Consider the following 15846-nt stretch of genomic DNA (forward strand, 5'->3'; position numbering starts at 1 on the left):
ATATATGAGAGAACAATGAAACAATGAAATTACAGTTGAAAAACGATTTTATTTTAAAAAAACACAATCCATGTCTAATTGAAGCAAAAAAAGAAAAACTGTTGCAGTAACAACAAAAAGGAAATTCTATACCCAGCGCCTATGGAGATGTTAGTGATAAATACAAATGAGTAAACTCGCTGTTTATTAAACTCAAACTCAAATCATGATAGTGATTCATTCGAAATTCAAAGGGAGTGCTGAGCTTACCTTGCGCCAGCAACTCCATCTCTGGGTTTATTTGATACTCCGTGGGTCCATCCAGAAGAGGTCCATTAGGCATATCCTCCAAGAACTAGAAGTCAATACAAGCGGGAGATTCGTTGGCCTTGGACGGGGACCTAAAAGGTGCCATAGACGCTGGCGATTCATCAGGAAGCCTCGTGGATGTTTTCAAGGCGCCCGTGATGTGCAGGAGGATGGTTGCAACGGCGTTGATATGGCTGGCTTGCGCTATGGTGTACGATGGACTGAACCTCAACGTGGGAAATCTTGGTACCAATTTATATCTGAGCGTTTTCCTTAACGGAAATGCATAGTTGCAGATTTGCCTGCATATTATTGCTGACAAGTTAGAAAGGAGGGCGATGCTGATCTTCTTTGAAAACTGGGGAGCGGGGGTGAGCCGGAAAGTTGTGAGTGGCGTGAAGCGGGGATGTATAACTTGGTGTAAATTTACACATGCGCTTTCTTCAATAAACCGAGGAATTAGGCGACATTGCCGTCAGAACGAAGAGGCAATACAAGGCGGAGGGAGTGGAGATGAGAGCTACCCTATGCCGACATGCCTACTGGACCTCTTCTGGAGGGACCCACGGGCTCCGTCGCCAAAACAAAGGACGATAAACCTACGCCACTGCATGCTATGCCCCTCATGAGGCAGAGTATGAAATAAACACAGAAATTAGGCGACGTTGCCGTCAAGAAACCGATGATGGCGTTGTCGGCGTAAGCCAATCTCAGCAAATCATGATACTGATTCATTCGAAATTGTGTGAAGAGAGCGAGTTAAATTACAAGCATACGCAGATGAGTAACTCGATAATACAGGTGGGTTTAGGTTTAAAGGAGATCCATAAATCTCGTAAGCCGAGATTGATTCATTGAAATAAGAAGAGGCATATTAAACCTGTACAAATTAAAGAAATATTAATTAAATAAAGAAATAATATACCTACGTTAATTCCTAAAAAGGGAAAGGGGCAGATGGGTTAAGCTAACAATAAAACTAATACATAATATTAATCTACACAATAAATTATTTAAATCACTAAAAGGCAAAACTAAATCCCCGGTTAATGCAAAAATGAATTAATTCAAACCAACAAATAGATACATGGAGCGGAGCCGTGGAAAAACTAGTCGCATCCAGCTTAAACTGCTGAAAGAGAAGCTAGATCCATACATTCCTGTAACTCGATTTCATTTTCTAAATCCTATAGCCACCAGCATTTCCTTCTTCCATTCAGTTCTCCCAACATATGATTGTCTGCATCTAAAATATTTGCAATCAAAAGGTTATACACTAAATTTAGATAAGCATGAAGAGATTAAAATGGCTGAACTAGTTCCAAAGAAATCAAGGGCTTCTCAGAAAATCAAAGAGAAAAAAGAGAAAGAAGATCTGGTTGCCTCCGAACTGCTCCACCCGAAGCCCAGGCTACCTATAGTAACATGCCCAACAAAACATAGATAGAGGAAGAGGTTATACAATCAAATAAAAGTTCTACACTAAATTTGACATAAGCATGAAGAGATTAAAATTGCTGAACTATTTCCAAAGAAATCAAGGGTTTCTCAGAAAATGAAGAGGGCAAAACGAAAAGTGATCATGAACCATTGAACTTCTCCACCGGACGATCGGGTTGCCGGTTCCCTCCAATCATGAAGAGATTAAAATTGCTGAACTATTTCTGAAGAAATCAAGGGCTTCTCAGAAAATCAAAAGGAGAAAAGAGAAGTGATCATTAACCATTGAACTTCTCCAACGGAAGGGATTCATATGGTTGCCTCCGATCTGCTCCACCGGAAGTCGAGGGTTCTGTGTCTAGTCGACATAGAAGGAGGCTACCTACAGTAACAGACAACGAGACAAGCATGCAAAACAAAGCATTGATGAAGGAAGAGTTAATGTTATAAATAATGTAAACAAAACACAGACGGAGGAAGAATTAATGTAAATAATGTTAATTTCTTGCACGCTTTTCTGGCAACGGATAGTATCAATGCAACGGTTCACTTTAATCCATGCTTTTTAATGTGTCGATTGGTCAGTTATAGATTCTCACGTTTTTCGAAATTTGTTTTTGGCGTGGATGAATTTTATTCTAATGCTTTCTAAATTTGTTTTGAATTTAACGATCTTTTAATCCTTGCTTTTAAAAAAATAATTATGGTTTATCACTCATGCCTAATTTATAACATTTATTTTAAAAATAAATCTTATTAAAAAATTTTAAGTATAAATTATAAACATATTTAATTTAAAAATTGTTTTTAAATATTAACTATTTAAATTATTATTTTGATTTAGAATTACAACATTTATATTGAAAATGATTTTGTTAAGAAAATACTTTTTAGTTTATCTGAATTATGCTTCCTTAATTAATTACATTGAGAAGCACATTTCTTATACACATTCTTTCTTTTATATATTATGTATGTGCAAAAAAATTATTTATATGTATCTATTTCTATATATTATGTCTTTGCATAATTCATGGAAAAGAAAATTAAATAATGATACTTTTATCGAAGCAAAATTAAAATAATGTGATGTATTATGAAAATTACACATTTGTTATGCTTTGAAGATTATTTATTTATTTTTTAATTGTAGATGACTGTAAATTCAAATTATTTTTAAGAAAATGAATATTTGTAAATTTTAGTAATGTTTTATACTAGATTTTAATGATATATAGTTATACATGATGTTGACATTGAAAAAAATAATAATAATATTTATCAAATTCAATAAGAAAATTTTAATAGTGATTTTAACAAAACAGTTATTCTAAAAATTTGATCTCTAAATGCAAGAAAATTTGTATTATAGCAAAATTATTCTAAAAACCTTTTTAAAGTGGAAAGATGTTTTATTTTTAACATAAAATAAATATAGCAAAGTAAAATAAGAGAAATCAAAGTAAATACCAAAGCATTGTAACTTTTCTATCTCCTTTTATTATCCCCATCTTTATTGTTGTCACTATAATGTAACATAATTTTAACATAATTTTAAGGTTAGCCATATGGCTTGTTTTGAATATAAGCAATATGTGTAGCCTTAGTATCATAAAGATAAGGTCTCTATATATGTCACCAATGTGCATTTATCTAGAAGGCTAATAAACATAAGACTATTCCAATGTTTTCACCATACATAATCAATGTTGAAATAATGCAAAAATGAAGTTTGATATGGGTTGACACATATGATGTTGATAATAATTTTGTATGGTGTAGTAATGTTGTGATATTCCTTCTATCAATGTATATGAGAGTTTCGCATAACTGAAAGAAAAACCACAATAACATGGGATTTCACACCCCATCAGTGTTAATGATGATTCCCCTTCATCAATGTTATTGAGGTTTGCTCATAATTAAAAAGATGATAATAGCTTGATATCCTACTAATATTTTGGCATTTAGATATTAGATTTATATTGTTAAATAAATCTTATCCTTGTTGGTTGGTTTTGTGTATCCTTTGTCTCCTATATATACCATGAATACCTTTTTTTAGAAGCCATCCCATATTTTACATTTGTTATATTGTAAAAGGAAGTTATATTTATTGTATTGTTATATTTTAACAAATGTGGAGAACATAAAGATTAAGTCCCAAGATCATTGATCAGTGAAAGATCCACATAAATGGGTGTTCAATGTAACACCAAGGAGCTACTTGATTACCAAGATGGATTTGAGAAAAAGTGATGGTAAATATGTTCTAAAATGTATACTCTATGTGTAGCCATTATTTAATATACCCCAAGTTCTAACTTTACACACTCCAACTCTTGCATCCCTACATCTAGAATCTTATCAATATTTTTGGCATTGATGGAAGAAATCTTTTGCATATGCGAACATGGAAGCTATATTCACTTCCATTTATTTGGCGCTTTTACATATGTGCCACCTCGATATATATCCCGACTTCCATACATGAACCACTTCCATATATAGAACCAAGCTTTCATATATGTGCTTCATGGAAGCTATATATATATATATATATATATATATATATATATATATATATATATATATATATGCTTCCATATATGTTTTTACACTTTCATATATCTGTACATATACATATGTGTGTATATACAAGAGTATATTTTAGATACATGTATATAGAAGCGATGCATATAAAACAATTAATGCATATACCAAAGTGACACATAAAAGAATATAATTTCATATACAAAAGTAGGTATAGCTTTCATTTGTGCATATATGAAATCTTGCTTCCATACATGTGTGGCTTCTATATCTGTGTAGATATATATAATATACAAACTTGTGCATATATGAAAGAGTGTCGAATGCATCCCATCCTCTACAAAATGCACCACGTTTGTATATGAATCACTTCTATATAGCTACTGTTTGACAATATTGCGGGATTCACACTTCTCTGCTTTGTTTTTATTTGGGATTGATGAGGTCCAATTCTCTTACAATGTTGCTTGCACCATCCCACATCACAGTAGTACTTAAGGTGATTTTATTTCAACCCCTAGCAATTCCGAGGGCAATTTCATATATGCATGCATATACAAAATATATATTGCAATTGGGGGTTAAAATCATACGCTTGGTCCCAGGAGTTTGAGTTGGTTATATGGGAGATTGGTGTAACGATATATAAAATATAAAAATTTGCGCATATATAAAAAAAGTGTATACACTCTTTTTTTAATATATGGATTCTTAGGTATCTTCCGCATGTATATGTATATATGGAATTGCACATATATAAAAGAGAATCAAAAGAGCATGATGTTTTGTATCTTCAATATAAGTTTTCATATATTGATCTCGATTCAATCAATATATTATTCATCATCCATTTTTATGGTTTTGGAGTGAAACAATATAATCCTTTTCCCATTCACAAGTCCATCAATACCAAAAAATATTGATTAAGTTCTAAATACAAGGACACAAGAGTTACCTTTTATAAATTTAGCACATGGGTTATGTCAAAGAGTGACTATGTTGAGAAATGTTATCCATTAATATTAGGTTATTTCTCTTCAATTTGATAACTACGTGTGAATGATTTTTACTTCTTAGATTATGATCTTATTTTACTTGTGTTATTATAGTGTTATTATTCATCAAACAAATACTAAAGCATAAACCATAACGAGACAAGAGACACATAATATAGGCTATCAGTCAGGGCCAAAAGTTCTTCTTCTTGACAGGAAAACATGAACAAATTAATCTTCTTATAGAGATTCCAATTGACGAATATCAAGACCAAGACCCTAGACCTTTTTTCCACTCCAAGACCAAGTCACAAACCTTCCTTGATGAAATCCTTCTTGTTGTTTATTCCATCTCCTATGGTCAACACAAGTCAAACTATCTACACTACTGTAATTTCATTTTCATCCACAGATATACAAGCTCAACTTATCTTATACCCTTCCAATTCTCACATGTGTGCTTTTTGGAGGTATCTTCCTTCATCGCTTGACTAGGAGACTCAATATTATGACCTCGTTTGCGATATATGTTGAGGTAAAGATATTCTTCATGGCTTCTTCGGTGAATGAGGAAATACTACTACAAAATCTTTAATATATGGCACACGTGCAAGGAACAGGTAACCAAAATAGTTCCTAAACAACTCAGATTCTTCTCCTTCCTCTTGTGCTGGAAGAGAGGCTTCTACTTCTACTTTTTGGACATTTTGTTGTACTTCAGATGAAATACCAAATTTTGTGTCTAGAATGAATGTCGAGCAGCTTATAATAATAGTTTTCCCATCCTAATCAGCTAACATGACTTGGAGACAAGGCCGATATACCAGGGGGTTAGCAAGAATTTTACCTAAAGGGTCGTGACTCATCCCTTTATCCTAAATTGGCATTAAGACAACTTATAGGAATACTAAATTTCTCTAATGGTGGAAGTTGGGATAGGTCAAACACTTGGCTTTTTATCACGGTCCAGAGGGTTCGACAATGCAGTAAGATCACCTAGAATGTGACTTAAGTTCTGAATTTACCCCTTTCATTAAACCTTTTGTATTTGCTGGCTAATTCGGTTGCTATAGGTCATAATAACAACATATCAGGTTAAGTCGGGGTCTTTAACTACCACACACTTCACATTCTGATATATCATGGAAGTCATTGATATGCATTGCTCATAACCATTGGATCATATTTATTGATGGAAAGGAGTTATAAAAACCTCATCTTCTCATCCAACGTGACACATTGACCATTGGATGGAATGAGTTTTGGTCATTAGATCATGTTGGGAGTTAAAATAGAATTTAAATGTGTGCGGGTTCATGGTTAATGCACCTTATCAGCCGTAGGATTAAGGGATTTACAATTAATTGATGACATTGGATGCATAGATATGAAAAATGAATGAAAAATCTGATGGGAGGTGTTAGCCCCATCGTTGGGTCGACATAGAGTCGTGATGATGGGTATTGGGAATAAAAGAATGCCTGAAAAATCACCCCTTGATTAGTGTGGTACTACCTATCGAAACTACGAATCCTAGTTCTTTGAATATCAATTTTTATTAGTAGTCCATTAACCATCAGATTTATGATGCAAAACTTATCGGATACACAAAGGTAATGTTGGATTCCCCATTTATTCTATTGTCTAAAAATCTAAGTCATTGGACAAATCGTTAGCTTCCTGACATAGAAAGGTCGAAAGTGGTCGTCGGATGTATAGCACAACAGTTGGAAGCACAACAATAGTCATGAATTTTTCTACCTCCAAATATCATAACTGGTCGTCATATATAAATCACATCCTTCATATTATCCATTGGTGTTCCAATAATGACATGTCAAAAAACCTAGTGGGATTTACAACTTGGCCTTTGGTTCACCGCTATAGGTCCATCGACTATCTGATGCATGTCGTTGGAATCTTATTGTCGAATTTGTGGAATTCCCAGTGATCATGGGATCAGATACTCGACAGACTATTCATTTGTTATTTTTGATTTATCTTACTAGAGGCTAAAATATTTCCCATCGACTATTTGATTCCTCGTCATTAGATTTTGATCGTCTAATTTGTGGATTGTTTGACAGGATGTCGTGGGTTATCCGATGGATGTCGTGTTAGGTACTTGATAGAGTATTCATATTCTCGTTGTCACTTATCTAAATATAGGCTATAATTGGATATATGAATGCCATTTGGCACACCAATTATAAGATCGAGTTCTACCGACAAGCCTGAAAAATGAGGCCTATCAGAGTCATGATAGAATTCTATTGAATGTCCAACACTCGGTCATCAGAATTTAGTGGACTTTGTAGTAGTGTTATAACTCTCCCATCACTCATTAATAATTTATGGATGATATTATGTTATTTAGTGAGCCAACTATTCAAGTGATATGGGCGTTAGATCTAATCCACTCAAATTTTCAAGTGGCCTCTGTCATGATTATAAATGCAGAGAAATCTAGGATGTATTTATTCAATACCAATAAATTGATGCAAAAGAATCTGGTGAGAAATATTGAATTTTACATGGGTTCCCTACCAACCAAATACCTTGGCATCCCTCTTGTCACTAATTAGCTGCGAGTTTCATGTTGGTTGGAGATCAAGGAGAATATCTCTAGGCGGTTAGGACACTAGACCTTCAAAGCATTGAATATTCCCATTCAAATTAGTCTACTTAAGGTTGTTCTACAAGCCATTCTAATTTATCAGTTGTCAATATACTTACACCCAAGGGAGTATATAAGAACATCATTTCTGGTTTTCATAAATTCTTGTGGCAAGGGGATCAACATGCCAAAAACTGGACTCTAGAGTCTTGGGAGAAGGTGTATCTTCCAAAATGGGGGGTTGATCTTGGTTTGAGGGACCCTAGAACTCTTAATAAAACCATGGGAGCCCAATTATGGTGGATATGGCTCCAAGGAGGTCAAGGGTTGTGGAAACTAATATGCAATAGGAAATGTAGCCTGGTGATTGCTCAAGCTAATAAAGTGCAATAGTAATATTTCCCATCAGGGTCATTAATATGCAATATAGCATTGTAACAAAATCCTTTTATGCAAGATAACTTGTTCTACAAGATTAGAGATGGTGGAACAACCAAGTTTTGGGAAAATTATTGGCAACAACTCTCAAGGCTGGAGAGAGGAGAGGAGTTAAGATGTCTTAAAGAGTACACCATGAGGACAAGGGTAGTAGTGGTCCCTAATTTCTGGAAATGAATATCCTTTCAATATTAGTGGTGAGAATGGAAACATAGGATAACTAGGACGAGGAACATTTTTCACAGGAATAACAAATTATGGATACACAACAAAAAGACAGAAAGATTCAGGTAGTCCGAGGTGGGGAGAAGATGAGATGGGGATATCAAACATAGGTTGTGTTCACCATCAAAGAGAATTATTGAATTATGTAAAATCACAAGAAAATCCCAAAGGATCCCCTCTAATGGAAGATTGGGGATGGAAAGTAATGGTAAAATGTAGTGATCTTCCTTTGGTGAGTTGGTTGATTTCAACTCCTAAAATGGTTCCTTTTGAGGATAAAATGCTATATAGGGCCATCGTGGTGCTCCATCTCTCAACAATATGAGGAAAGAATTAACCATCTGTTCAAGAAAGAATGTGGAAGGAAAGGAAGCTCAAATTTTACGAGACTTAGAAATATTGCAAAATATGGTGGCATTAGATGACTCTCAGTGAGTTAGTGTTCTTGGTTGGTCTCCAACAACATTTTCCCTTCCTCCATAAGGATTTATGAAGCTTAATTTCAATGCAGCCTCTAAAGAAAATCCTAGGCCTACTGGGTATGGAGGAATATTTTGTTATGATTGCGACCATCCTTTTAGATTTTATGTTGGATAGTTTGGGTATACTAGTAATAACATGGCAGAATTCAAATATCTCAAAATAGGTCTATTCCTGGCTCATGAAGTGGGGTATACCAAGTAACAGGCTAATGGAGATTCATAGTTGGTTGTGAATGTGGTTCAAAAAATAATCAATGGATCTCTAATTCAAAAAGTCATTAAGAGATGGCACCTCAATATTTTGGTGAGTAAAATTCAAAACCTAGTGCTATCCTTCTGTTGTATCATCATGACACATTCAAAATGACTGGGGAACAAAGCTGCAGATATGTTGGTGAATTAGGGAAGACAATATTCTAGCCTGGAGCTCACTCAGAATTTGCTACCCCAAAATTTCATTATTCGAACCAAGTAGTTGAGTAGTATCCTGGAGAGTGACACAAAGCCCCCCAATGGAGGTAGATGGTAAAATTCATATGGGGGATGGGGGAGGGGCTCATCCCCCTCTCATTATTTGAATTAGGGTACATGTGTTGTATGGAAAACGTGCATAACATAACACATGGATGTTTCAAGATCTTGGGTGGTAGGCTTATAGGTGGGATGGTGAGATAAATCTTTTTTTTTCAAGCTTGGGTATAGATGGTTGTGATGGTGGCAAAGGATGTGAAGATTTTATGCAGGTCACCAACCAGTGCATGATTCTTAGATTATGGTACTCTGCAATAAATATTTTTGTATGCAAGTGGGGATTTCCCTGTCATATTGTTGGAGGTCAGCCATACCAAGTTTGGGACCTTAGTGAGGCTAATAGCTTGGGTTCATGTTTCTATTAGAAAAGTTCATAGCGAGGAAAGGACACTCTAAATTCGACAACTAGTGGGGAAATTCTGAGCTGGTGTTCTGTATCAGTCAATTTGGTAAGCTTCCTTGGTTTTTCCTTTGGCCTTCATAGTGTAGTTCTTTTATTAGTCAGGGGGTGGAGTCATTTAGCTATGTTTGCATCTTGTGCTCCCATTTTATGTTGAGGTAAGCTTGGGTTTTGGAGGCAACACAAGGTCAATTGTGGTTGCAATTGAGGGCCAAAAGCATATGCTTCGCCCCCGAGGTTTGAGTTGGTTGCATGGGAGTTTGGTTTGGCTTCAAGGCCCTCCATTTGAGGGCGGAGATAGCGGTTAATGTGGTAGTATGCGTAGGGAGCCCAATGTTATTTTCCATGTGTATTTATGTTTATGCTATTATCCTGTGAGCAGGAATCCCCATCCTAGTGTTGATTATTATAGACCCCCTTATCGAGTTTGTATTCATAGCTTCTGGATCAACACCTTTGTTCTAGGTGTTGTTTCATTAATTTTTTTGGTGACGAAGTCATTGGGGGGAAGAGGACATTTCCATCCTATGAAACTAATTCAACAAAGAAAGGTAATAACTCTTGTTGGGGGTCACCTTTCTTAAAAGAGGTATGGAATTGGCTTTTCTCGAAATTTACTATCAAGTACTTGGGTTTGGAGGTATTGTTAGATCTTCATGTAACACTGGAGATAAGGTGTTGGTATCAATAGGATGGGGTTGGTTTGAAAATTTATAAGCAACGTGGTAGAGTGCAAAAAGGGATAGAACCAAGGTGGCACAGAGTTAAGCACAATGTGGGAAGCCATGGAGATGGAGGGAGAAGGATGAATGGAAGCAGAGTTAGAGGAGGAGGTGGTCCATAATCTGACCCTTCTCCTGGTCATGTAGTTCTTCCTTCACCTTTTGGCACCTTGAAGTAACAATTGTGGCATGTCACCCTTCTCCTGGAACAACTGGGGCAAAACTATCAAGATGATCGTAATTAAATCATAAGTTTCATGAATGATTTATAGCATAATCAATGAAATATGTAAGATTTTTTGGCTTCACTTTGGTTGGCCAGAGGAGACTATTTAAGATAATTGAAAAAATGGATGGGAGATTAGCTCATTTAGAATTCCATGTCCATGAGGAACCCAGGAATCCAAATTTGTTGGGGAACCATCTGTTTAACCCTCCTACGTCTTGATTTATGTGGGTTGTCTTTATTTTAGGTGTTGTTTGGATATTATGGTCTTTGTATTTTTGGGTTCTTAGTCAGTTCTGATAATTTGTAGCTAGTTTTTATGCTTCTATTATGACCAACAAATTAGGTAGGAGAGAGGTCAAAAGAATAGTGAATATTGGAAATCCATGGTGTAATCTTTGGATGAATTCGTAGAAGCGTAGAAGCATTTAGGTGAATATATATATATATACTAAAAACACATCAATATCAATATGTCACTACATCAATTTATAACAATATATGAGTTTATACATGTGCTCAATTTGACGTGGCCTAATATAATAGGTTGTTGTCTAGTTAAGTTTGTTCAATGGTCATGTATTTTGGTGGATAGTGTGGCTAGAATCATTGAAAATGGGTCTATAAAGGCTCTAATCTATGACTGGATACATGATGGTATGGATATACATTTTGTTCTAGTTGGTATATATACTTGTATACATACCATACATATACCTAGTGTATATGTCAACATATCTCAACATATATAATGATATCTCAAAAATAGTCATTTCGTCTATTAGTTAGACTATGTCTTTTATTTATGGTTGACAGTGATAGTGAAATATTCTTACCACATCCTTCAGTTGTAATTTCAACAAAAAAAATCTAGTAAACACAATGAAGGTGAGATTATTGATATTTGATAATGTATTTAATTAAAAAACCACAAACCAAATAAATATGTTTATTTTTTCTTTTTAATTATGATCAACATTACTTTTTATTTAGAAAATTGAAAAAAAAAATCAATTTGATACTGTAACTCCTTTAAATTGAAATTTTTTATTAATTTTAAAATATAAAATTATTTAAATACATTTTTAAAATAATTATTAATAACTATTTCCGTAATATTAATATTTATAATTTTTTTGTAAATCTAACGTTACCCTAAACCAATACAAATAATTCTTATAAAAATTCTAATAATTATAAATAAATTTACTTACCATGAGTGTTAAAGCCAACTACTCTATGGAGTATGATAACTATTTGTTCACATAAATTACAATGCGTTAACTATTTGAGTGTGCATTTAATCCTTTGGACATGCATTATTGTGGGTCAGTGTATCATGGTATGTTGAATTGAATTCCATGCCTTGACCTCCCAATAGATGGCACAGAGATAATGACAAATGTCAGAGTTAAACTTCCAGCTACAAGAAACCATTTAGATGATAAACAATTCTGATAACAAATCCCAATGTCCATCTTTGTAAACGGAGATGGAGAGGTGGGCCCAAATAACGACGTAAGTATGGAATGAGAACCTGCAATCAAGATAAGGGTTATTGCCTATCCTAGCCTAACTTATCATATCCTATCCTAGCCTTTCCATATCGAGCCTAGCCTAGCCTAAAATAACCTAACATGGCCTCGCCTAGCTCACCCTACCCTAGCCTACTTAATGTAGAGTACCCTACCCTTGCATAAGCTAGATGAAACTAGCCTACTCTAACCTAGCCTAAATTACCATAGCCTAAACAAGAATAGCATAACCTAGCTCAAACTAACCTAGATTAAACTAGCCTAGAGTAAAGTAGCCTAGGATAACCTACTGTAAACTAGCCCAACATGGTGTAGCATGAAGTAGCCTAGCCTAAAGTAACCTAACCTAGCCAAAACTAGCTTAGCCTAAATGAACCTAGCCTATCTAGCTGAGACTAAAATAGCCTTTCCTATCCTAACTTAGCCTAGCCTAGCCTAACCTAGCCTAAATTAGTTTAGGCTAAACTAGCCTACCCTAACCTAGCCTAACCTAACCTATCCCACACTATCCTAGTCTAGCCTAGCCTAAACTAGGCTATCCATTCTTGGCCTAGCAATAACTAGACTACTCCATCCTACATAAAACTAGCCTAGCCTAAACTAGCCTAACATAGAATGCCCTAGCCTAGCCAACCATACCTTACAGTAAAATAGCCTAGCCTAGCCTAGCCTAGCCTAGCTTAAGCTTGCTAAAGCTAGCCTAACCTAACCTAACCTAACTTAACCTAACCTAGCTTAAACTAGCCCACCCTAGCCTAACCTACCCTAGCATAGATTAGCCTACCCTAGGCTAACCTATATCTTAGTGTATGCTAGTCTACTCTAGCTAAACTCAACATACACTAGCCTATCCTAGTCTACCTTGACTTATCTATCCTAGCCTAACCTAGCTTAATATACTATATCATAGCTTATCTTTCCTAGTCCAGCCTATCATAGCTTAAACTAGCCTAGCCTAACACGGCCTAAACTGGGCTACCCTAACCTACACTATCCTAACCTAGCATATCATATCCTTGCCTAAACTACGCTAGCCGATCTTACACTATCCAAACATACCATAGCATACCCTAGCATAACCTTATCGTAGCCTAGCCTAGTTATGCCTAGTCTATCATAGCCTAACTTTCTTATCCCATCCTATCCCAACCTAAACTAGCCTAGCCTAGCATAGCCTAGCTTGTACTAGGCTAGATTTTACAAGCATAGCATAGGCTACCCTATCCTGCACTAGCCCAACCTAACCTAACCTATATTGGCCAAGCATACCATACCACCCCGTATCCTAACCTATCCTAGCCTACTTTAGCATAGTTTATCATAGCCTAATGTGACCTATGCTAGCAAAACATAGCTTAAGTTAAACTAGCCTAGAATAGCCTACCCTACCCTACCCTACCCTAGCCTAAAGTAGCTTAACCTACCCCAACATAAACTAGCCTGCACTAGTATAGCCTGACTTACCATGCCCTACCCTAGCGTAGGTTTTCTTGGCCTAAGATAGCATAGGATAACCTAGATTGCCATAAAATAACTTACCCTAACCTAGCCTACCTATCCTACACTACCATAGCCTAAACTAGGCTAGCCTAACCTCACCTAACCTAGCTTAGCCTAACCTAACCTAACCTAGGCTAACATAAACTAGACTGGCCTATGGTAGCCTAAACTAGACTAGGCTAGCCTAGACTAGCCTAGCTTGGACTAGGCTAGCCTAAACTAGCCTAAACAAGCCTAGCTTAGCCTATCCTAAACTAGCATACCCTAGCCTAGCCTAAAATAACATAGCGTACCATAGCCTACCGTAGCCCAATGTAAACTATCCAAGCCTACCATAGCATACACTAGCATAACCTTATCCTAGCCTAGCCTAGTTTAGCCTAGTCTATCGTAGCCTAGCTTTCATAGCCCATCTTATCCCAACTTAAACTAGCCTAGCCTAACATACCCTAGCTTGTACTAGCCTATATTGTGCTAGCCTAGCATAGGCTAACCTATCCTACACTAGCCTAGCCTAGCCTAGCCTAGACTACCCTAGCCGAATCTACACTGGCCAAGCATACCATATTGTCCCCTAGCCTAACATACCCTAGACTATTTTAGCCTAGTTTATTCTAGCCTGACGTGGCCTATGTTAGCATAACATATCTTAAGTTAAACTAGCTTAGAATAGCCTACCCTACCATGCCCTACTCTAGTCTAAACTAGCTTAACCTACCCCAACATAAACTAGCCTCCACTATTCTAGCCTACCATATCCTCCCCTATCTTAGCCTAGGTTGGCCTAGCCTAAGATAACATACCATAACCTAGATTTCCATAAAATAGCTTTGCCTAACCTAGCCTACCATACAATAAACTAGCCTAGCCTAACTTAGCCTAGCCTAACCTAGCTTAGCCTATCCTAGCCTAACCTAAACTAGCTTAAACTAACCTAATCTAACCTAAACTAGCCTAGCCTAGGTTAAACTATCCTAACCTAACCTTACCTAAACTAGACTAGTCCATACTAGCCTAACGTAGACTAAGCTATCCTAAGCTAACTTAGCTTGGCCTAACCTAGGCTAACCTAGCCTAACCTTGACAAGCCTACCCTAGCCTATACTAACCTAGCCTAAATGAGACAAGCCTAAAATAGCCTAGCCTAGCCTGACCTATCCTAGTGTAACCTAGCCTAGCCTTGCCCAAACTATCCTAGCTTAAAATAACCTAACCTAGCCTAGTCGAGCCTAGTCTAGCCTAGCATAAATTAGGCTAACCTAGCCTAGTGTAAACAAGTTTGTCCTTACACAAACTATCCTAGTGTAAACTAGCATAGTCTAGCCTAGCATAGCATAGCCTAATTGAAACGAACCTAGCCTAGCCTAGCCTATCTTAATCTAGCTTAGCCTACCGTAATCTAGCCTAACCTATCTTAATCTAGCTTAGCCTAGCATAACCTAGCCTATCCTAGCTTAACCTATCCTAAACTAGTCTAGCCTAGCCTAGCCTAACCTATTCTATGGTATCATAGCCTAAACTAGGCTAGCCTAACCTCACCTGTCATCACCTAACCTAGCTTAGCCTAACTTAGCCTAACCTAACATAACATAAACTAGACTCACCTACGCTAGCCTAAACTCGACATGCCTTTCCTATCCTAGCATAAACTAGCATGGACTAGCCTAGTCTTGCATAGGCTAGCCTAAACTAGCCTAAGCAAGCCTAGCTTAGCCTAAAATAGCCTAGCCTACCCTAGCCTACCCTAGCATACTTTGTCCTAGCCTAGCCTACTCTAGGCTAGCCTAGCCTAGCATAGCCAAAATTATGTTAGTCGAGCCTACCATAGCATAGCATATATCCTATCATAGCATGGCCTAAACTAGCCTAGCGTAGACTTACCTAACCTAATCTA

This window comes from Pinus tabuliformis, chromosome X (assembly GCF_031772625.1).
Source record: "Pinus tabuliformis cultivar Carrire ecotype Pingquan chromosome X, CPIR1, whole genome shotgun sequence".
Taxonomy (NCBI): domain Eukaryota; kingdom Viridiplantae; phylum Streptophyta; class Pinopsida; order Pinales; family Pinaceae; genus Pinus; species Pinus tabuliformis.